The sequence below is a fragment of the Lepidochelys olivacea genome (genome assembly GCF_965140295.1).
Source record: "Lepidochelys olivacea isolate rLepOli2 genome assembly, chromosome: 1".
NCBI classification, from domain to species: domain Eukaryota; kingdom Metazoa; phylum Chordata; order Testudines; family Cheloniidae; genus Lepidochelys; species Lepidochelys olivacea.
Genome location: NC_140411.1, coordinates 200995785 through 201017907, shown reverse-complemented (window position 1 = coordinate 201017907; position 22123 = coordinate 200995785). Strand labels below are relative to the sequence as shown.

At 42.6% G+C, this 22123-nt stretch overlaps 1 long non-coding RNA gene across 1 annotated transcript in view; it reads left to right on the top strand.

The window, feature by feature from the left end:
* Positions 1-6224, top strand: part of LOC311515318 — a 57759-nt gene extending 51535 nt beyond the window's left edge. Inside the window, exon 3 of the long non-coding RNA XR_014710102.1 lies at positions 6112-6224. This is a non-coding gene — a long non-coding RNA (uncharacterized lncRNA). The remainder of the gene's footprint in view (positions 1-6111) is intronic.
* The last annotated feature ends 15899 nt before the right edge of the window (positions 6225-22123 follow it).

The window sequence follows — 22123 nt, the reverse complement described above, 5'->3', positions numbered from 1 at the left end:
GCAATGAATAAAAATATGTGGAGACGATTCTAATGTAAGGGTTTCCACTGATCACAAGAAGTTTTTCTAGCTTGTTTTTGCATTATTGCAAAATGGGAAAACTGTGCATGAATGCAGCTAAATGATTAGCAAACTCAGCCTGATTTTCAGTACAGCACATCTCATCAAACTGCTCTAGGACATAACAGTGGGGTAAAACATGTGCAGGGACAACAGCTGTCCTTTGCTAAAAAAGTTCTTGAATTTGACAAGAAAATAGTGATTGAGAATAAACAGGAAATTTGAAAAAATTTATCTTTTTGTTAAATCAATTCTCACATGCCCAGAAAAAGATGAGCAGGACAATGTGAATTCTCCTTCAAACATACATTATCGTACTCAGCTGTAGGCAGGCCTGTTCAATTATGTCCCAAAATCACCATTATGGAGAGGCATTATGCCACAAGAGATGGAGAGCCCCTAATCAGGGACAGCAAAGCCAGTGCTGAAAACTCATTCAGAATTGTTAAAGCACATTCTGAATGACAAGCTCCATTATAGAGCTTCAGAGTTTGTGGAAGTTATGACAGACACTGTTCAAGGTTAACCGTGTGCAAATGTAATAAGCATATTGCAGGACAGTGACAGGAAGAGGTCAAAAAAGAAAGTAGCTAATAATTTTATTGATTCAATATTCTATGCAATGAGAGAGGGGAAATATCAATGAATTGCAATAGGAGTGGGCTGTTGTATGTGATTATTTCAGAGGCATCTTGTTTTTCCTGGGTGTTAATGCAGTCCTGACAGATACTGCAATCAGTCCATCCATTCTTCCTTCACAAGCTATGAAAAACAGTACTGGATTTTACTTCACTAAAGTTATTGGCTATTAGTGCAGTAGAGTCAGTTTGATTTGTTTTCTTAATTCTTTCCTTTCTGGCAGATGTTTGTGCTCTAGGCCAATGCTGTGTTTTATTTCTCCTGTCACTTTTACAGTTATGTTCACATTGTGATCCTGCTTTTACAGTCTCTTTTTGATAGTCAGATCCAACCAAAACCCACCCATCAAATTTATATTTTGCTTTCACATGCCAAAATGGAGCATTTTTCTTCCTAGATGTCTTTGCTTTAACATGATCCTGTTTAAAGGCAAAAGCAAAGAACTTATAATTTTCTTTTATTTTTTGCCAAAATACACAACCATCCATTTTCCAAACAATATTGTGCTAATGTTGATGACCGATATATCTGGTTCCATTAATTTTTACACAAATATATTAAATGTAGATGTATGGAATAATAATAATCCCTAGCTGTTATATAGCACTTGTCATTAGCAGATCTCAAAGCCCTTTACCAGGAAGGTTGGTATAATTATCCCCATTTTACAGAGGGGGAAACTGAAGAACAGAGAGGTGAAGTGACTGGCCCAAGGTCACCCAGAAGCCCGGTGGCAGAGCCAAGAATGGAACTGAGGTCTAAGAGAAAGAATGAGGAGTCCTTGTGGCACCTTAGAGACTAACAAATTTATTTGGGCATAAGCTTTCGTGGGCTATAACCCACTTTGTCAGAGGCATAGAGTGGAAAATACAGTAAGCAGGTGTCAAGGTTCCTTCCCTACTCTGAACGCTAGGGTACAGATGTGGGGACCTGCATGAAAAGCCTCCTAAGCTTATCTTTACCAGCTTAGGTCAAAACTTCCCCAAGGTACAAAATATTCCACCCTTTGTCCTTGGATTTGCCGCTACCACCACCAAACAAATACTGGTTACTGGGGAAGAGCTGTTTGGAAACGTCTTTCCCCCCAAAATACTTCCCAAAACCTTGCACCCCACTTCCTGGACAAGGTTTGGTAAAAAGCCTCACCAATTTGCCTAGGTGACTACAGACCCAGACCCTTGGATCTTAAGAACAATGAACAACGCTCCCAACACTTGCACCCCCCATTTCCTGGGAAATGTTGGATAAAAAGCCTCACCAATTTGCATAGGTGGCCACAGACCCAAACCCTTGGATCTGAGAACAATGAAAAAGCATTCAGTTTTCTTACAAGAAGACTTTTAATAGAAATAGAAGTAAAGAAATCACCTCTGTAAAATCAGGATGGTAGATACCTTACAGGGTAATTAGATTCAAAACATAGAGAACCCCCCTAGGCAAAACCTTAAGTTACAAAAAAGATACACAGACAGAAATAGTCATTCTATTCAGCACAATTCTTTTCTCAGCCATTTAAAGAAATCATAATCTAACACATACCTAGCTAGATTACTTACTAAAAGTTCTAAGACTCCATTCCTGGTCTATCCCCGGCAGAAACAGCATATAGACAGACAGAGACCCTTTGTTTCTCTCCCTCCTCCCAGCTTTTGAAAGTATCTTGTCTCCTCATTGGTCATTTTGGTCAGGTGCCAGCGAGGTTACCTTTAGCTTCTTAACCCTTTACAGGTGAGAGGAGCTTTCCCCTGGCCAGGAGGGATTTCAAAGGGGTTTACCCTTCCCTTTATATTTATGACAGCATGTATAAATATACAGCACATGAAAAGATGGGAGTTGTCTTACCAATTGGGGGGTGTCAGTGCTAATGAGGCCAATTCAATTAGGGTGGATGTGGCCTATTCCCAACAGTTGACAAGAAGGGGTGAATATCAACAGTGGGAAAATTATTTTTTGTAGTGCTAACGAAGTCATCAATCATGGTGGAAGTGGCCAATTCCCAACAGTTGACAAGAAGGTATGAGTATCATCCGAGTGAAAATTATTTTTTGTAGTGACCCAGCCACTCACAATCTTTATTCAGGCCTAATTTGATGGTGTCCAGTTTGCAAATTAATTCCAGTTCTGCAGTTTCTCGTTGAAGTCTGGTTTTGAATTTTTTTTCTGAAAAATTGAACTTTTAGGTCTGTTATTGAGTGACCAGGGAGTGCTGGTAGCATAGGGCCTGAGGAGGGAGTCTACATAGCCAGACAATCCTGCTGTCAGAGTGCCAGTGCCTGAGATGATGGGGCGTCAGGATTCCCAGGTTTATGGATTTTGGGTAGCAGATAGAATACCCCCTGGTCGGGGATCTAGGGGTGTGTCTGTGTAGGTTTGTTCCTGTGCTTCTTCAGGGAGTTCTTAAGCAGATGGTGTCGTTTCTTTTGGTACTCCTCAGTGGGATCAGAGGGTAATGGCCTGTAGAACGTAGTGTCAGAGAGTTGCCTAGCAGCCTCTCGTTCATTCTCCAACCTATTCATGATGATGACAGCACCTCCTTTGTCAGCCTTTTTGATTATGATGTCAGAGTTGTTTCTGAGGCTGTGGATGGCATTGTGTTCTGCACAGCTGAGGTTATGGGGCAAGTGATGCTGCTTTTCCACAATTTCAACTCGTGCACGTTGGTGGAAGCACTCTATGTAGAAGTCCAGTCTGTTGTTTCGACCATCAGGAGGAATCCATGCAGAATCCTTCATCTTGTAGCGTTGGTAGGAAGGTTTCTGTGGGTTAGTGTGCTGTTCAGTGGTGTGGTGGAAATATTCCTTGAGTCAGAGATGGCAAAAGTAGGATTCCAGGTCACAGCAGAACTGTATCATGACTAGAGAAAGAAGGGTTCTGAAAAGAAAAATCTGCCGGGGTCCAAATTGTCAGAAAGATTCATCAAAATACACTGAGATTCAGAAAATGGTTCTTCAGTCTTTGGCATGAGGACAAAAAGGATGTAAAAACAAAAACATTAAAGGAAGGCTTAGTGAAAAATCGTGTGTGCCAGAAGAGCGAGGATTTCCAGTCTTTATATATAATGTGACCATTGTGATATTTGCAACAGCTGGTGAGGGGACAGTATATGGGGAGGGCTCTTAGTTACTACAGTGCATTATGAGTCACATGGCCATGGTGCATCATGGGAGATATAGTCCAGTTTAGGAGCCCAGCCCATACAGGAGAATTGAGCCATGATGTACCTGAACTACCATTGCCATGAGGCACCATAAAAGCATTTCCAAATAAAAATTATTAGCCTAATTTCTTGGTTTTCAGATGATCTTCTTGGACAAGAAGTCAAAATTTTCTGCAGAAATCAAACACTTTGTGTGAAAAATTTTGCTTAGTTTAAAACCTAATTTTATGTCAAGAAACAACTTTAATTGATAACTTTTGACCAGCCCTAGTTGTTCACTCTAAACTGTGTGGTGCTTCTCCCCTCACAGCCCCACCCCTTCCCCAGACTGGAAATACCAAGCAGGAGAGTGTAGTAGGGGTACTCTTCACTACAGTGTAATAGTTAAAAGGACTTGTCACTTTGGGGTGACCCAAGCAGTATTTTGTCATTTACGGGGGGTTGAAATCAAGTGTGTGTGTGTGTGTGTTGAGGGGCTGGCTATAGTGACATGGGTCAGCACTTCTTGCAAAGAAAAAAGCTTTGGGCCAGGGAGTGACATGGCCAAGGTACAGGTACTTCAGAACAGCCTAGTGGTTGCAGAGACATGTCACCTGAGATGATCCAAGTAGTATTTTGTTACTTGTTACCCATCAAAACCCAGTTCTTTATTCAAAGATCTTCTGCAAAATGGAAGGTGAGGTGGTGATGTGTCACCAGATTGCCCAGGAATAAAGGTTCAAGTCAGGAAGTGACATGTTTCAGTGTCTTCAGAACGTGCTAATGGTTGCAGAGATGTGTCACTTGGGGTGATTCAACAAGTATTTTGTTGTCACATTTAGCCACTCAAAGCACACTCCCTTATTCTAACAATCCATTAATAAATAATAAACCATTTAATAACTCATAAGAACGGCCATGCTGGGTCAGACCAATGGTCCATCTAGCCCAGTATCCTGTCTTCTGAGAGCAGCCAATGCCAAGTGTTTCAGAGGGTCTGACATTCCAGGGTGGAGTCCAGATCACTGAGTGTCATCACTTGCACTGCAACTTGAAGTGCCTCACAATGCTTCGCTATTGTAGGTCGCAACTTGGGTCACTCACAGCCTGCCAGCATGCAGGTCACACCCTGAGTGTCTGTGTATAGTCACTACCCTGGTCCAGCAGATATGACCCCAGAAATTTATCAGCAAACACCAGCCACAGCTTTGGTTACTACTTGCAGGGTGACCCCAACACAATTCCTAAACTTAAACTAGACTTGGTTCAAGGTGGAGTTCTTACCACTTGTTTTCAGTACAGTGCTGACTCCCGTAGTCCAACAGCTGTTTCTTTTGTCATCTTAGGTGAACAGAAAGAGATGAGTAGGAAGAGATAATTTGGGGTGTCTTTGCCCTTCATTTTTATAGTTCAGTCATCTGTTGAAATGCCTTTTCTTAGTGTGACCCCTAGATAAAGTTCTTTCCAGCTGAGAGCAAGGAAACATGGAATCTGGTGAGGGAAGGAGGCTTCATGCTATTTCTTTTCTTTTATGTATGCTGAAGTACAGATTTTCTTTGGCTTCTTTCTTCCCCCTGCTTTAACTGTCTGAGGACTCTGTTTAACACATATACAAACTGAGGTAAACACACATCCCTTTGTTTAAGACAGGCCTGCTTGGCCAGTTCTACCTAATCTGGGCTGTGTGAGTTTGAACATGTGCCTTTAACATCATACAGAGGGAATTTCATAACTTTACACTTAATGTCATAGTGAAATGTATGTAGCAACATTATTGACCACTGAATTATCTTTCAAATGATAACTCACCAGGCATATTTTATACATACATTACTACAGTAGTGTGTAGGATGTGAATACAGGAGTGCGTTTGGTCACAGAGGGAATGAACAGAATGGCAATTATCAAGTGATCCATCCACTGTTGTCCAGTCCCAGCATCCCTCAGTCAGAGGCTAGGGACACCCAGAGCATGGGGTTGCATCTTTGACTATCTTGGCTAATAGCCTCCATGAACTTATCTCATTATTTTTTTTGAATGCAGTTATGCTTTTGGCCTTCACAACATCCCCTGGCAATGAGTTCCACAGGTTGACTGTGTGGTGTGTGAAGAAAATTTAATCTAATTAATTTTGGTGACATTTCTAAATATTTAAACTTTCTTTAAAAAAAAAAAGTAACTTTCACTGTTGAACAAGGAACTGAGAACAGTGAATAACGAACTAGGAATAAGGACCACATTTCACCCTGAGGAAGAACACACTTTTTGTTTTGTAGGGAGAAGGCTGGCTGGACAACCCCTTGAAAATCCTGCAGAGGGAATGGAATAGCCTTTGAAAAAGTCCTCTGTGCTGGCCTCTAACCCCATCTCAAGAAGACCTGCCACGAGGTAAGCAACTTATATATGCATGTTTGCGGACAGTAGAGGAGGGTACAGCAGCCATCTTGGGAGTTCCTCCATCTCCCTCTAAGAGAAATGTGGGGGAGGAGAGGTGCTAAATCACAACATCTCAAAACTCTAAAAAAATGTTCACTTTGAATTCAGGTCTAGCGATGAGTAAAGCAGTATGATTATGCATAACGGGATGGGGGGATTTCATGAATTGGTCACGCATCACTGATTGGACTGTATACCATGCATGTGCACAAGTGCACAGAGATGCCAGGGCTCATCACAAGAGAGGAAGAACCTCTGCTGGTAGTGCAGCTGTAGCAGCAAATTAATTCTTTGGGAAGGGCAGCAGGAATGACTGATAGAAGGGACTACTAGAGCTTGCTGGAATAAGTGGGATACGAAGTTGATATATCCAGAAAAGGTCAGAAGATGTCACAAGCCCCCTTCCTTTGAAAACTTCTTTTCTCCTCTGTTTGACTTCTTAAGGGAAGACCACTTGCTTTCCAACTCCACAGCAATTTTTGTCAACGTGAACTATTCATGAGGATAGAGGATTCTGCTTGACTATGTGATAGACCTTTTTCTTTGAGATAAAAATGTGGGTGATGATGAGAAAAGACCCTGGAAGTAATCAGTACTGATTTAACCCATGAGCTATGTACATTTTGGCTGCAAGCTCATTTTAGCAGCTAGTTACCAAGCACGTCTCATCCATATATAAAAAAGTGCTTTACAAAGGTGGGCAAGTATCATTATCCTCATCTTACAGATGAAGAAATGGAGGCACAGAGGTGTACGCATCTGTTTTTTCCAAAAGTATCCGCTGCTTTTGGGTAGACAATTTGAGGCAATTTTGGACCCAATTTTCAGAAGTGATGAAGAACTACAACTAGAGGTGGTCAGAAATGTTTTAATCAAAAAACGTCAATTAATCAACACCAAAACTTTTTGCAGGAAAGAATTGGTTTCAATGAATTTCTCAACTCAAAAGATTTTTGGAAAATACATTTTACAACATCCTGTTTGGTTCCATTTTGACATTTTTAAATAAAAAAAAAATCATTTTTCTGTTTTTATATGACTTTTTATTTTGAAATTTAGGATAATTATAATACACTTTTTTTTAAAAAAAATGGTCAAAATTGAAATAAAACATTTAAAAATGATGGAAATGAAATATTTTTGATTGACCTGAACCATTTGTTGTTGTTGTTTCATTTGTGAACATTTTTGAAATTTTGACTTTTCTCCGTTCTCTGACATTTCTGAAATTTTAAGAATGTTCAAGAGAGAGAAAAGCCACTTCCTGCTACGCTCTACCTCGTCCTCCATTTGAAGTCAATGGAATCTGTAGGCTCTTGTCACCAGAGGCGGATTTACAGTAAAACACAGGATGCCCCCAAAGACAGGGGGCCCCAGGGCCGGGCAGTTGCGGAGGCAGAAGCTTGGTCCTGCCACCTCCTGGGGCTCCTGCTGCAGGCTCCGCACCCACCGGCAGCCAAGTTCCCCCTTCCCCGCCTCTTCCCCGTCTCCTCCCCAGAGCGTGCTGCATTCCCACCCCTCCCTTTCCCTCTCAGCGCTTCCCCTACCACCATACAGCTATTTGCCAGTGCTCAGGTCACTCCGGGAGGGAGGGAGGGGGAGGAGTGGGGCCGCAGCATGCTTAGGGGAGGAGGCAGAGAAGAGGCAGGAGCGGGGCCTTGGGGAATGGGCTGGAATCGGGGCAGGGCACAGCAAAGGCAGGGCCCCCGTACTGCTCCTACACATACCCACCTGCCCCCTGCTGTGAGCTGCTTGGTGCAGGGGGCTGGGAGCAGACCCCACCCCCACCCCGTGCCCTGACTCCTGCACCCCCCCACATCCCCAGCCCAAGCACCAAATGGGAGCTCCTGCATACACAGCCCACATTTCCATCTGCACCCCTCACACCAAATGGGAGCTGCCTCAGGTAGCGCTCCACATCCAACCCCCTGCACCAGCCCTGAGCCCCCTCCTGCATCCTAACTCCTGGCCAGACCCTGTACCCCAAGCCCCAGCCTGCTCCTGCACCCTAACTCCCTTCCAGACCCTGCACCCCCAGCCCTGAGCCCCCTCTTGCACCCTAAGTCCTGGCCAGACCCTGCACCCCAATGTGTTTTTCCATTTTTTTATAAAGCCCTCTTATCCAAAGCACTTTACAATCATTAGCTAATGGTACAAACAATATTTGGAAAGATCATTAAGTGGTCCACCGAGCCCTCAGCGATTTTCAAGCGGTCTGTAGAAAAATAAGTTAGACTACAAAAAATAAACAAAGTGTTATACCAATAAAATGAAAACCAGCAGGATCTTAAAGGGAAAAAGGCAAAATACCACATTTATTGTGACTACAGAAAGAATCCTAGTAAGCAGTTAGAAAAGGAGTACTTGTGGCACCTTAGAGACTAACCTATAACATTCCATTCAATTTCATATTTATTCACACATTCATTCATTCATACACACACACACACACAGGTTCTGCAAGGTTGTTATCATAGTTACCAGCCTTAGAGTTGCTCATGCCAAGCCACTGGCCAGTTGGCCTGGACATGAGGAGGGAGCAGGGCCTTGTCAGATGCTCATCTGATGCTCCTGGAAGTTGGTTTGCAGAATCAGACCCCAAAGTTCTCACTTTCTCGAGTCCATTTTTATAGGAATTTCTTCCTATGCCAGTCTATGGGAATTGCTTCATCATGCTGTTGCTGAATCAATCAGCAGATAGCACATTCCTGACGGCTCCGTGCTGCCAGAAGTTATCTTGTTCTTTGGTTCTCCCATCCTTGAGGCTGTTGGGTGGATTCCAGTCTGCCCTCCGGGGGTCCTCTGGTTATTTCCACTTGACGCCTTCTTTAGCCGATGGACACTGGATTCTTAGGCTGGCACCTCCCTGATCATTCAGTTATTATCCACACCAAGCATCCATCCACATACATCCTCTATCTCTATTTTAATCACAATGGTTAATACAACAAAAGGGCGGGGAGTCTCTGGGTGCTGTTTCTGTTGTTAGAGTATTGCTTTGAGTCTCTCTCTCTGTGAATTGCTTTGAGAACAGTCTCTGTCTTAGAATGTACTAACGCAATTAGCAGCTTGCAAGTTTCACACATAGAGGGAGAGAAACAGTACCAAAAACCAAGAGACCTCTTAATTAGTGATACCCTGGAATTTAAACTCTGGGGAATCAAACTCATTTGTGATTTTAATACAGAACTTCTTTAATATGATCCAACAAAAGTACCTCACTTTATTTTCATTTACTTCCTATTACTTATAGGAGGAGGATGAAGAAAAAAAGTATGAAAAACGGTGGCGGAGGGGAGAAATGAGAGAGAATATTCTTTTTGTTGGCTGGGTCCAAATGAGGGGCCCCGAAAATGAAGCTGAACACAGGGCCTCACTAACTCTAAATCCGCCACTACTTGTCACCCTATGAAAACCACCCATCAGCAGCATTACACTGTATACTGGGATAGTTCTGACTTAAGTTTTAATTTCCTGGGGCAAATTCTGCTCCTGGTTCTGCATATGCAGTACTCACTCAAACCAGTGGGAATTGTAAGCACACAGCCAAAAGAGGAATCCAAATTCTGCAATCTTGTTGGTTTTAAATTCAACTAAACATTGTCTGAAAGACAATCCCTTTTTATAAATTATACTGTACTGTGAACTGAATAAGGCTGTAACCATTTACAGGTAAGATAAGACTCGTGGCAATGATTCACCTACCTATCTTTTTGCTGCAATGGTACAAAGATGAGGTTTTAGAAATGTGGTAAATAATATTCAATAAGCAGTGTTAATTTTAATAATTTATTTTGCAAGATATTAGTGGATTACCTTGTATTCTATATGATCTCATTGCTTGTGTTTATAGGACAACTGGCAAACGAGGGCTATTTGGCTTAGGTAATGATAATCCAATAATTAGCTTTGTCTCTTCCTCCAGACCTTCAGGACAAGATTTGGCTGTAGTTAAATAATATTCACAGGAATATGATAATAAACCACTGGGTGCACTTGCCTTACCTTCTCAACTCTAGAAAAAACTAATCTTGGTGAGAAGACCAATCACACCATGTTTGTCAAAACGGACATTGGGACAGATTCTGCTCTTAGCTATGCTGGTTTAAATCCAAAGTCGTTCCCCACAAGTCAGAGGACTCCAGATTTACACCATTGTAACGGAGGAGCAGAATTTGGCTTATTGTGTATTTTGCAGTGGCAGTTGTTTCCCTGGTCTTCCATTGAGTTAGTGTATTAAAAACACCGCAAAGCATATGTGACGGGTTGGATCATAGAAACCCCCTTGGGACTGCCACCTGATGTGCCAAGACTACTTCTGCTCCTGCTTTCCTGCCCTGTCATCTTAGGACTTCAGTGCCCTGCCTGGTTTGAGCCAGACCCGCTAGCCTGCTGCAAACCCAGACCCAGGTCTGAACCACATCCCCTAACAGCTGTAGGCTTAATTGAAAGCAACTTAGGAAGTTTTCCTGTCCTTGACACTCAGATGCCCAACTCCCAATGGGGTCCAAACCCCAAATAAATCTGTTTTACCCTGTATAAAGCTTATACAGGGTAAACCCATAAATTGTTCACCCTCTGTAACACTGATAGAGAGAGATGCACAGCTGTTTGCCCCCCCAGGTATTAATACATACTCTGGGTTAATTAATAAGTAAAAAGTGATTTTATTAAATACAGAAAGTAGGATTTAAGTGGTTCCAAGTAGTGACAGACAGAACAAAGTGAATTACCAAGCAAAATAAAATAAAACATGCAAGTCTAAGTCTAGTACAGTAATAAAATTGAATATAGATAAAAACCTCACCAGTTCCAGTAAGCTTTCTTTTACAGACTAGCCTCCTTCTAGTCTGGGTCCAGGAATCACTCACACCCCCTGTAGTTACTATGCTTTATTCCAGTTTCTTTCAGGTATCTTTGGGGGTGGATCTCTCTCTAGCCAGCTGAAGACAAAATAGAGCAGTCTCCCAGGGGTTTAAATAGACTTTCTCTTGTGGGTGGAGACCCACTCCTCTCTCCTATGCAAAGTCCAGCTACAAAATGGAGTTTTGGAATCATCTGGGCAAGTCACATGTCCATGCATGATTGAGTTCCTTACCAGTCAAGCCACATTCCTGGCAAAGCCCAGATGTTGACTGGCATCTCCAAGTTCATTGTTGGCTTAAGGGCTTCTTGATTGGGCACTTACTGAGAATAGTCTTTTCTCAGGAAGCTGACCAACTGCTTCACTAAAACCTACTCAGAATCAAACAAGTATGCAGCAATATTCATAACTTCAAATACAAAAATGATACATGCATACAAATAGGATTAATAGATTCAGTAGATCACAACCTTTACAGAGATATGTTACATGGCATATGTAGCATAAAACACATTCTAGTTATGTCATATGTACATTTATAAGCATATTTCCAGAAAGCCTTATGGGGGGCACCGTCACAGAGTATAGTTAAGATTTAACCAACAAACCAAATATAGAAGAAATTATGCAATCTTCTCTTGCTGGCACTGTTGGGGTAAGAGCCAAAAGGATGTTACTTAATTGTAGCCATAAAGAAGTCTAGAGGGAGAATGCAGAGTTTGCAGTCTCCTCTCAGCCAGCTCCCTGTTTTAAAAAGAAAAAAATGGCTGGTAACCACATGTATGAATTTGTGTGAAGAGAGCTGATGTTCTACAGCATCAGAAAAAGCTGCCTCTGATCTCAAAAAGAACAGCAAGGTTCTTAATCCAGCCTGGACCCACTGAGTGATTCCAGTCGCCTATCCCTGAAGGAGGATCAGACCCAGACAGTTAGGAGAACAAGAATTGAACTCCCAATGTGCCTGTATGGATGACCAGCATGCAGGGAAATCTAAGATATAGTATGAGCATAAGCTTTTGTGGGCTAAAGCCCACTTCATCAGATGCACGCAGATTGACAGAGCCAGAAGAGTACCCAGAAGTCACCTACTACAGGACAGGCCCAACAAAGAGTGTAACAGAACAGCACTAGTCGTCACCTTCAGCCCCCAACTAAAACCTCTCCAGCGCATCATCAAGGATCTACAGCCTATCCTGAAGGACGATCCCTCACAGAGCTTGGGAGACAGGCCAGTCCTCGCTTACAGACAGCCCCCCAACCTGAAGCAAATACTCACCAGCAACCACACAACAAAAACACCAACCCAGGAACCCATCCTTGCAACAAAGCCTCTTGCCAGCTCTGTCCACATATCTATTCAAGGGACACCATCATAGGACCTAATTACATCAGCCACACTATCAGAGGCTCGTTCACCTGCACATCTACCAATGTGATATATGCCATCATGTGCCAGCAATGCCCCTCTGCCATGTACATTGGCCAAACCAGACAGTCTCTACGCAAAAGAATAAATGGACACAAATCAGACGTCACTCGATTTACAGCAGAGTAATAGAGAACACAGTTGGGCCCCAAGACAGCTTCTAAAATGGGCACTGAAGTTGTAACCTGACACTCTACCTTCTGAAAACTCTGTTGCAGAAAAGGAAAGGCGCACACTGAATCTCATGTGATTAGTTTAAAGAGATGACTGCTTGATTATCAATTATAGTAACGTTGGGCCTGATTCTGATCTCACACCATTTTTACACTGGTAACACCACTGAGATCAGAATCAGGCCCTACGGGTTTAGGATTAATATTTTACTGCCATAAAAGCCTTTTATGGCTGTTTTTGAAGTTTTTTTGTTGAATAATTGGAGTTAAAAGGCAAAGTCTAATATGACAAATCCATATTAACACCTGTGAAGTTACTCACAACTAGAATGGGAAATTTGGGCACAGCCTGTGGTGGAGGAAGTGCAGGAGGTGGGTGAGGTGGCTTGTGCAGAAAGCAGCAGAGTCACCATCACCAGATTTCTGTCAGCAGAGAGTTCTCCTGTGTAGTCCGAATTCTCCAGCGGCTCTATCCAGCTGGTGCAAGGCTACTGTGTGTCACAAAATGGCTTAAATCAGGGGTTCACAACCTTATGACACACAAATCTAAGCACAACCTTGTGTGGGCCAAACAGATTCTCTGCCCAAGGCCCACTACAGGCCTTATGAAATGCTCTGGTGGGCCATGTATGGCCCACAGGCCATAGGTTGGGCACCCCTGGCCTGGAAAATCCAACCCCAGGGTGTAGCTTAGTTGTTTTGTAAGTAATGTCTTTGAAGTCTTTGTTCTCATAAACACTAAGCAGACTTTAACCTTAGAGCAGGAAGTGATGATGATGGGCGATCACTCGTTACCGAGTATGATCATCTTCTATGAGAGTTATGCGTCCTCAGGTGGCTAATAAGGCCACTCCTTGAACCACAAGTTCTATTACAATGAGGACAGATGTTTTCAGGCTCAGCAGGAGGCTGTTGACCATGACTGAAAGTCAGTCTCTCTTTCCTCCTGCGCCTCTTGTCCTCTTCAGCTTTTCGGCAAAAAATTTCAAAATGCAGGGGACCATCACGGAGAACTTCACTCCATTTTAAGCGATCCTGGGCAAGTATCTTCCAAGTGTCAATGGCAACATGACACTTTTTTAGGTTGTCCTTCAGCAAGTCCTTATAACGCTTCTGTTGTCCACCCACATTATGGTGCCATTCTTTCAGCTGAGAGAAAACAGGACCTGTTTTGGGAGGTGATGGTCTGGCATCCGGACAACGTCACCAGTCCAGCGGAACTGCTGACAGATTATCATTGCCTCGATACTGGTGGTCTTTGCCTCTTCCAGAACACTAATATTGGTGCACTTGTCTTCCCATTTGATCTTCAGAATCTTACGAAGGCAGCATTGATGGTGCCTCTCAAGGACTTTCAAGTGGTGTCTATAGGTTGTCCAAGTTTCAGACCCATACAACAGTGTTGGGAGAATAATGGCTTGATAAACGAGCAGCTTGGTATCTTCAAAAACCCTGTGACGTAAACGAGAAAAAGCTACACTGGCACAGCTCAGGTGATTTTGAATTTCTGCATCAATATCAGCCTTGGATAAAAGATGACTCCAAGGTAGAGGAAGTCATCAACATTCTCCAGTGCTGCTCCGTTGATTTTGATAGATGGGGCATGTAATACCTCATTTGGAGAGGGCTGATAGAGCACTTTAGTCTTCTTGATATTAAGAGTGAAACCAAGACATGCGTAAGCATCGGCAAACACACTCAAGATAGTTTGAAGATCTTTCTCAGAGTGGGCAAAGATTGCATTGTCATCAGCATACTGAAGTTCCACAATAGCTGTTGTGTAGATCTTACTCTTGGCTTCCAGCTTGTTAAGCCTGAACAGCTAGCTGTCCATTCTGTAAATTATTTCAACTCCAGCTGTAAACTTCCCAGCAATTAGGTAAAGAATGACAGCAGTAAAAACCGCAAACATGGTTGGAGAGATGATACATCCCTGTTTCAAAGTACAAACAGGAGTCAAAGGTTCAGTCTGGCAGCAAGTGCTGCTCAGAACAGTCACTTTCATGTTATCATGAAGCAATTTTAGGACACTGATGTCTTTATTAGGACATCCAATCTTAGAAAGTACTGTCCAGAGGGCATGGTGATTCACTGAATCAAAGGCTTTAGTTAGATCAATAAAAGCCATGTACAGTAGTTAGTTTTGCTCCCAATACTTTTCTTGCAGCTGCCATGCTGTAAAGATCATATCCACAGTTCTATGACATAGTCTTACCAGAATCACAGAGTGGTTTCTGGTAAAATTTCTTCTGACAGGGGCAGAAGGTGAGTTGCAAGGATCCACACCAGAACTTTGCCTGCAATAGCTAGGAGGGAGATACCACAATAATTCCCACAATCCACTTTATCCCCTTTCTTGAAGAGGGTAACAATCAGGGCATCCCTCATTTCACTGGAGATCTTCAAAATGTTCTTTCCAGTGAGAATTGATGGCTTTGTTGTCCTTCAGAAGTGTGGTTCCATCCTTAGAGCAAAGAGGATTCATACCATGTCAAACTGGCCCATAAATAGCCTTGGTGGCACTAAGGAAACCACATATATTGTGGATATCCGTGAGATGTTGGAGTTCTTGCACTGTCTCAGTCCACCATTTGTTCTTGAGTTCTCTGGTTTACATTGGACTTCCGCCCTTGCCTTGGCATGGGCTTCTCTCTTTATATTACAGTTTATGCCATTCTGCCAACCACAAAATGCCATTCTCTTCTCATTGATGAGTTGCTCAATTTCAGCATCATTCTCATCAAACCAGTCCTGATGTTTTCTGGTTTGGTAGCCTATGGTTTCCTCACAGGCATTGATGATTACTGCTTTCAGCTGGCTTCAATGTTCCTCAGTTTCTTCCAGAAACTCTGTTGGGAGCTTTTCTTCTAAGACTGCTTGGAAGTGGTCACGCTTAATAGGGTCCTTCAAATCTTGAACTGTCAACTTGTGCCTGACCTGCTTCTTTTGCAGCCTCCATCTGGGAGTGATCTTAATTTTTATTTTGAATTGACTAAAGCGATGATCAGTCCAACAGTCATCAGCACTTGTCACTGCTCTTGTGAGAAGTATGTCACTGCGATCTTGAGCACGAACTATGATGTAGTTGAGGAGATGTCAGTGCTTTGACCGTGGGTGTCTCCAAGATGTTTTAAACTTTTCCTTTTGTTGGAAAAGAGTGTTCGTAATAATAAGTTCATGTTCAGCACACTTGGTCAGGAGCAGAATTCCATTTGAATTGGTTTTGCCAATTCCTTCTTTCCCAGTTGATCCTTTCCACAGGACTGAGTATCATCCAACACGTGTATTGAAATCCCCCAGAAGGATGATCTTGTCTTCTGTAGGGGTCTCTGATAAAATCGTTTCCAACGGAGAATAAAAATCTTCCTTTACATTCTCATTGGCATCCAGTGTTGGTGCAAAGGTGCTCACAATAGTTGCCTGTTGATTTTTGGTGAGTCTCAATCGGAGTGTAATAAACTGCTCATTGATGCCAACTGGTACTTCAAAGAGGCACCTTATGAGCTTGTTCTTTATAGAAAAGCCCACTCCGTGCAATAGGGGTTCATCTATAGATTTTCCGTTCCAGAAGTAGATGTATCCTCCTTTCTCCTCCCTCACCTGTCCTTCATCAACTCTTCTAGTTTCGGACAAAGCAGTAATATCGATGTTAAACAGACTCAATTCACGAGCAATGATGGCTGTACGTCGCTCTGGTCAGTCATTGTTTGAATTGTCCATCAGGGTACGTACATTCCAAATTCCAAAGTTTCTTACATTTTTCGACCGCTGAGGTGGTGATCCTGCGGGATGCAGCTATCCAACCAGGAAAAACAGAGGGAAGACTATTTTTAGGGTACCTTTTCTAACCCCCTCCCCATGTGGCGTGAGCAGAGTGGATCCTAAAAAGGACTGCTCAGTCGTGGGTGCAGCTGCCAAGATGCTCGACCCACCTCAATCCTCGAGCAAGACAACTGTATCACACACATACTGCCTGTGTGTTGGTCTGTAACTAGGAACTACCGGATTTCACTGTTCTGGTCCCGTCGTCACTCGCCGATTGCTTCCAGACTTTGGACTTGTGCAAATGTTATTTTCCCAAAATCTGGAAGATGCCTGTGCGGGACTTCTTTTAAAGTGGGGAGACTGGGGCACAACAGTCACCACACTATCCCTGACAGATAGGGGACTTGAAACCAATGGCCTGGACACCATGATGATTGGAGAGCCTCTATCTGCTGCAGCCTTCATTCACCTTCACAGCCGTTGTAACATTACACAACAGTTTCACCTCCATTGTGCAGTTATCCACCATCTGCTCTGACGTTAGGGACTTCTTGGATCACACTTTGTCTGGAACCTCGCCCTTGACCATTCTGCCACGAGTAGCCCTAAGAGAGTACATGACTCCAGGCAGCATCACTCTCAGGGTCATTGAGACATGCAAGCCTCTCCACCATTACAAGATGGTGATCCATGGAGAGGGGAGGAAGCAATAGGCAGGGTGTGAACCTTATATTGTTCAATGACATGCACAGGTATATCTCCTTCAATGTGGGATACTCATGGTCGACAACTCTCATGTTTTTATTGTGAGTTTTGTGTTACCTGTTTTTTTTAATCCCCCTGAATTCTGGCAATTACACACGAATCTCATCTTTCAATTTAAAAACAAGAAGACATTTCTTGCCCTTGTGGCTGCGGTGCAGTGGTTGAAAATGGGAGGCCTAATGGTTCCATGAAAAGAAAGCAAATAAAAATAATCCAAAAGTAGTTGTTTTTTAAAACTCACGATTTTTAAATCAATCCTGTGATGGGGCGGGAGGGGGGGAGCTGACTTACGATATTGGAATGTCTAAGTTTTGGGCAATATTGGATACAGAGTGTATGAAATTAACAGAGTTCTCACTCTAATAAACATAAGTGTCAAAGGGGAGAGAGGACAAAGTAGCAGCCTCTTTCCCCCCCATTCCTACTTCCTCTGCACCTACAGAAGCTCCTCCATGCAAACGCTGACCTGTAGAGGCTTTGAGGTTTAATATGACATAGGACAGCCCTTAGTGCCATACCATCCCCTCCCAAACCTTAAGAATCCTGCACCGTCTGGGAGCTAATGGCAGCATAGCTATAGAAAGAGGGGGCAACCCAGGAGTTTTGTGAAGAGGCTTATCCTCCACTGGAATGCCCAGAGATCCCGGAATACCAACACATCTCTCTCCACGGGCCATAATACCCTCTTCCCCCTTTCCTCCCCAAAGAACGTGTCCATGTGGAGTCCCAAGAAACTTGCCGACTCCCACTGACTTTTTCATAGGAAAGGATGATGTAACCCTTTTACTCTTCAGCCAAATGCAGTGATGAAAAAAAATGGTGGCGTAAATGGCAGGTTGGTAAGTAAATGTTGTAATTTATACACTGAGGGGGTTTAGAAGAAAAAGCAAATAGGAGGAAGTAGTAAAGTATGTGTAGCATGGGAGGGACCCGCTGTATTTTTCATGCTATAAATCTACTTTCCCACCTTTCTGTTGTGTAAATTGCACCAGTTAATCACACCATCTAAAGCTTTTCTTCTGCAGACTAACATACACCACCATTTACATTGCCTCTGCATTGCCACGGGCCCCGTTGGCCCAATGGCTCATCTGCCACAGGCATGCCTGATCACTCAGGTTGTGTACTGAGGGGATTATCTGGCACAAGTTTATAGGTATGTCTCATTGCCAGCCAGAATTCGTGAACTGATAAATAAGTTGGAGGAAGAAAATGACGTGTTCAAAATTACATATCCGGCATCCCTTGTATTGTAGCTATCTCCCATCTCTAAGTTCAAAGTAGGTCACTGTAGAAGTACTTTAGTAAACAGGCAGGGCCTGATTCTCCTCATTTCAGCCTTGCTATAGCTCCCAGTGGCAAAACTCCCACTGACTTCAGTGGTGCAGGATCAAGCCCTTAACCTTCTTCTACAGCAGTGTAACTCTGTTAGCTTCTGTGGAATAACTCGTGGTTTACACAGGCGTAAGAAAGAGGTCATACCTGCCTATCTTTCTCTCTGTCCCCCTTCTCTGTATCTAGTCACTGCTATTCCTTGTTATTTTGCTGTGTTCATTTTCCCTTCATCCTGTATATTGCATCATTCTATAGACAGAGCCAATTGAAAGAGCACGCTGAGACATAACCACTTATACTTAATCCAAATCTTCAGCTGTTGTGAATCAATACATGAAACCATGCCTATTTACAACAGTTGAGAATCTGGACAACGTGAACATGATTATATGTCAGAGGTCTCTTCGATTTGGCTTGATGCTTATAGTAACTATGCTATTGCACAGGTCAGGTCCAGACTTTGCCAACTATGTTTCTGACATCCAGATCAAATCCAGGAGAAGCATTTATAATGTGGATGCGCTATTCCAGCGTCCAGAAGAAACTGAACTGGAGAGATCTGATAAGGAACTAGAATATAATGTTAATCTCATAATCTGGGTTTACTCAGTCATGCTATCAGGGATAGATGGTAGAAGGCATGGGACACAAAGAAGACCCTGCTGTGGTTGATGGATGACTGATGAAGATTATTTCCCTCCCACTGCTCAGTAAAAGACTCTTTGACATAATAAAATAATAGGAAACATTAGGCCATAAGAAGGAAATCAGTGTAGGAGACATAATACTAAGTGTGTTTGTCTCTGACATCATGGATATTGGTACAGTATCATATGAGCAGATGTGTACCACTGCTCCTTCCCCTGTAAGAAAGTATCCTTCCCAAACTTGCTCTCAAACACAGTTTACCTGTTGGGCCTGATTCTGATTTCACACTGGAGTAATGCCATAGACTTCAGTGGAGATACTCCTGATTTACATTGGTATACCAGGCCAACTATGTAGAATCTAAACTCAACCCTTCTTGTGGATTGGTTTTCTTAACACAGAAATTAACAGGAAGATACAGGTTTATTTACTTCCACCTCCCTCTCTCTCTGAGCCATCTGTATTAGGCTATGTCACTCTACACTGCAACTGGGGGTGTAATTTGCAGCTTAATCTGAATGTTTTGCCAAAAAGTAGCAGTGATGACATGGTGGCCTACGCTTCAGCACAGGCTAGCAATGCAGGTATGTAGACGGGACAGCTTGTACAGTGCAAGCCACAACATCCTCACTTCCACTTTTAGAGAGCTAGGTAGATTAAAGCTAAGTGGCTGCTCTTCAGTGGTGTGCGAAGTGTTTCCTGTATGTATTTTGTAAATTATGTTTTTAAAGCAGTATGATAAAGAATTATGACTTCAATTAGTCATCACCAGTACCAGGAACATTGATCCTGGTAGATAAATAATGGAGTTCCTTCTAAAGAAATGTTTTGAGGGAGCACCTATAACTGAAGTGTAAACAGGAACATGAAGTATACACATTTATTAAGATTTGGTACACGTCACATCAACCGAAGCAGGATATTTGTTTTACAGGATAGCCAATATTATGTATTCTGAGCATTAAGCAGGGAAGAGTAAACTGCCAGCAGGAGCAGTTAGTCACATCAAGCATGTTTGAATGTCCATGAAGAGACTGCTTTAACTGAGTTTTAGGTAAAGATGAAATGAAGCATTGTAATGGATAACTGCATTTGTAGAGATTATGGAGGATGCTGTATTTAAAACTTATGGGCGAAATTCTACTCAACCTGGTGTAAACACAGAGTACTGTCAGCAGTCAGTAGAATTACTCTGTATTTATAGGTTTCAGAGTAACAGCTGTGTTAGTCTGTATTCGCAAAAAGAAAAGGAGTACTTGTGGCACCTTAGAGACTAACCAATTTATTTGAGCAGTCACGAAAGCTTATGCTCAAATAAATTGGTTAGTCTCTAAGGTGCCACAAGTACTCCTTTTCTTTCTGTATTTATACTAGCGTGTGTATATATAAGAGTAGAATTTGGCTCTGTACTTAATTCTATCTTCACTTACATGGACACAGCACCCACTTACATGCATTCATATATGTGAGGACAGGACTGGGCCCTATGTAGATTTCTCTTTGCAGAAACTATTGCATATTGATTGTCAGGGAGAAGCAAATGTGGATTTCAAGAATCAGAGTTGAGAGGGGTTCTGTGTCAACTTAAAGGAACAGTTTGTACCACAACATTTCAGAATAACATCCAGGAAAGAGTTTGAGATTCGTAAAGGGAATGTCTTGTAAATACCTTTTTAGATAAGGCACAGGCTAAGTAAAATAACTACTGTGGTTTACTAAGAAATAAGTACAAACGCTAACTTAGCAAGAATTATAGGTATAGCCGGTAGTGCTGCCTATAGGAAAGTCTTCCTTATACATTCCATTATAAGGCACTGCTTTCAGTTGCTTATAACTTTGCCAAACATTTGGGCTAAAATTTCCCATCTCTGGTGACTGCCTCCAACTGAATTTTTTTGAGTGTCAGCAAAAATGGTTTAGCCATTTCCAAGAACAAGATCAGGGGTTATTTTGCCCATGTTTTTAAACAAACAAATCTTGCAACCTTTTTTCGAGAAGCTCCAACTCTTCATGCTTTGAAGCAAGGGCTTTACATTTGGCAAAGGGGTTGCTCAGGTCTCAGAAAGGTGCTTTTTTGCTGTTCCTGTGGGGGTGAAATACTCAAAGTTGCTGGCCAAGTTATTAAGCCTTTGAAAAAATCTCATTTCATGTTTGCTCAGCAGAGAGCTGTTGGAATGTGGCTGCTACATTCCATCTGCACTGAGCATGTTCCAGCCCAGAGCTGCAGGGTTTGAGCGGCACTTTCTCTGAAATTGCTGTTCCTAGATAACGTGGGATGCTCTAGCACCAGAACTGGAGTCTCTCATTAGCTCAAATGGCAGAGGCCTGGACGGTGGACCTGAAGGTTCCAACACTGCTAATGTCCAATAAGGGTATCAATATGGTTCCACACAATAGAATCTCTGCTTTTCAGTTTGCTCTTAAAACCTCAAAAAAATTACATGCAAAAAAGGTCAGAAAGGGGAGAAGTGGGCAATATCGTTCATCTCCTTCATTATTTTGTCCACCAGTTAGGCCTAATAGCCATCAGAACAATTTTGGTCCGTTAACTTGTGGTTCCACTGTGACAGTATTCAGAGCACAATCTGGACTGATAGACAGCAGTGTTCCCTCAATTCTCCAACCTGGGGTGCCTTTTACACTGCTTTTCCATGAGAGTAACCCCTCCTGACCAGCTCAGACACAGCCTCCAACATGCAAATCACTCCCAGTTATATTTTATTAGTGTTATAGTCAGCCATTATTGAATTACACTGCAGGGCAACACCAGCAAACTCCCAGTCCTAGACTTTCCCCCAGAAATGTGTGTCTTGTACTGCCCAGCATCCTTCTGGATAATACAAGCTTATATAAACTTTGTCATTTTATTAATAGAA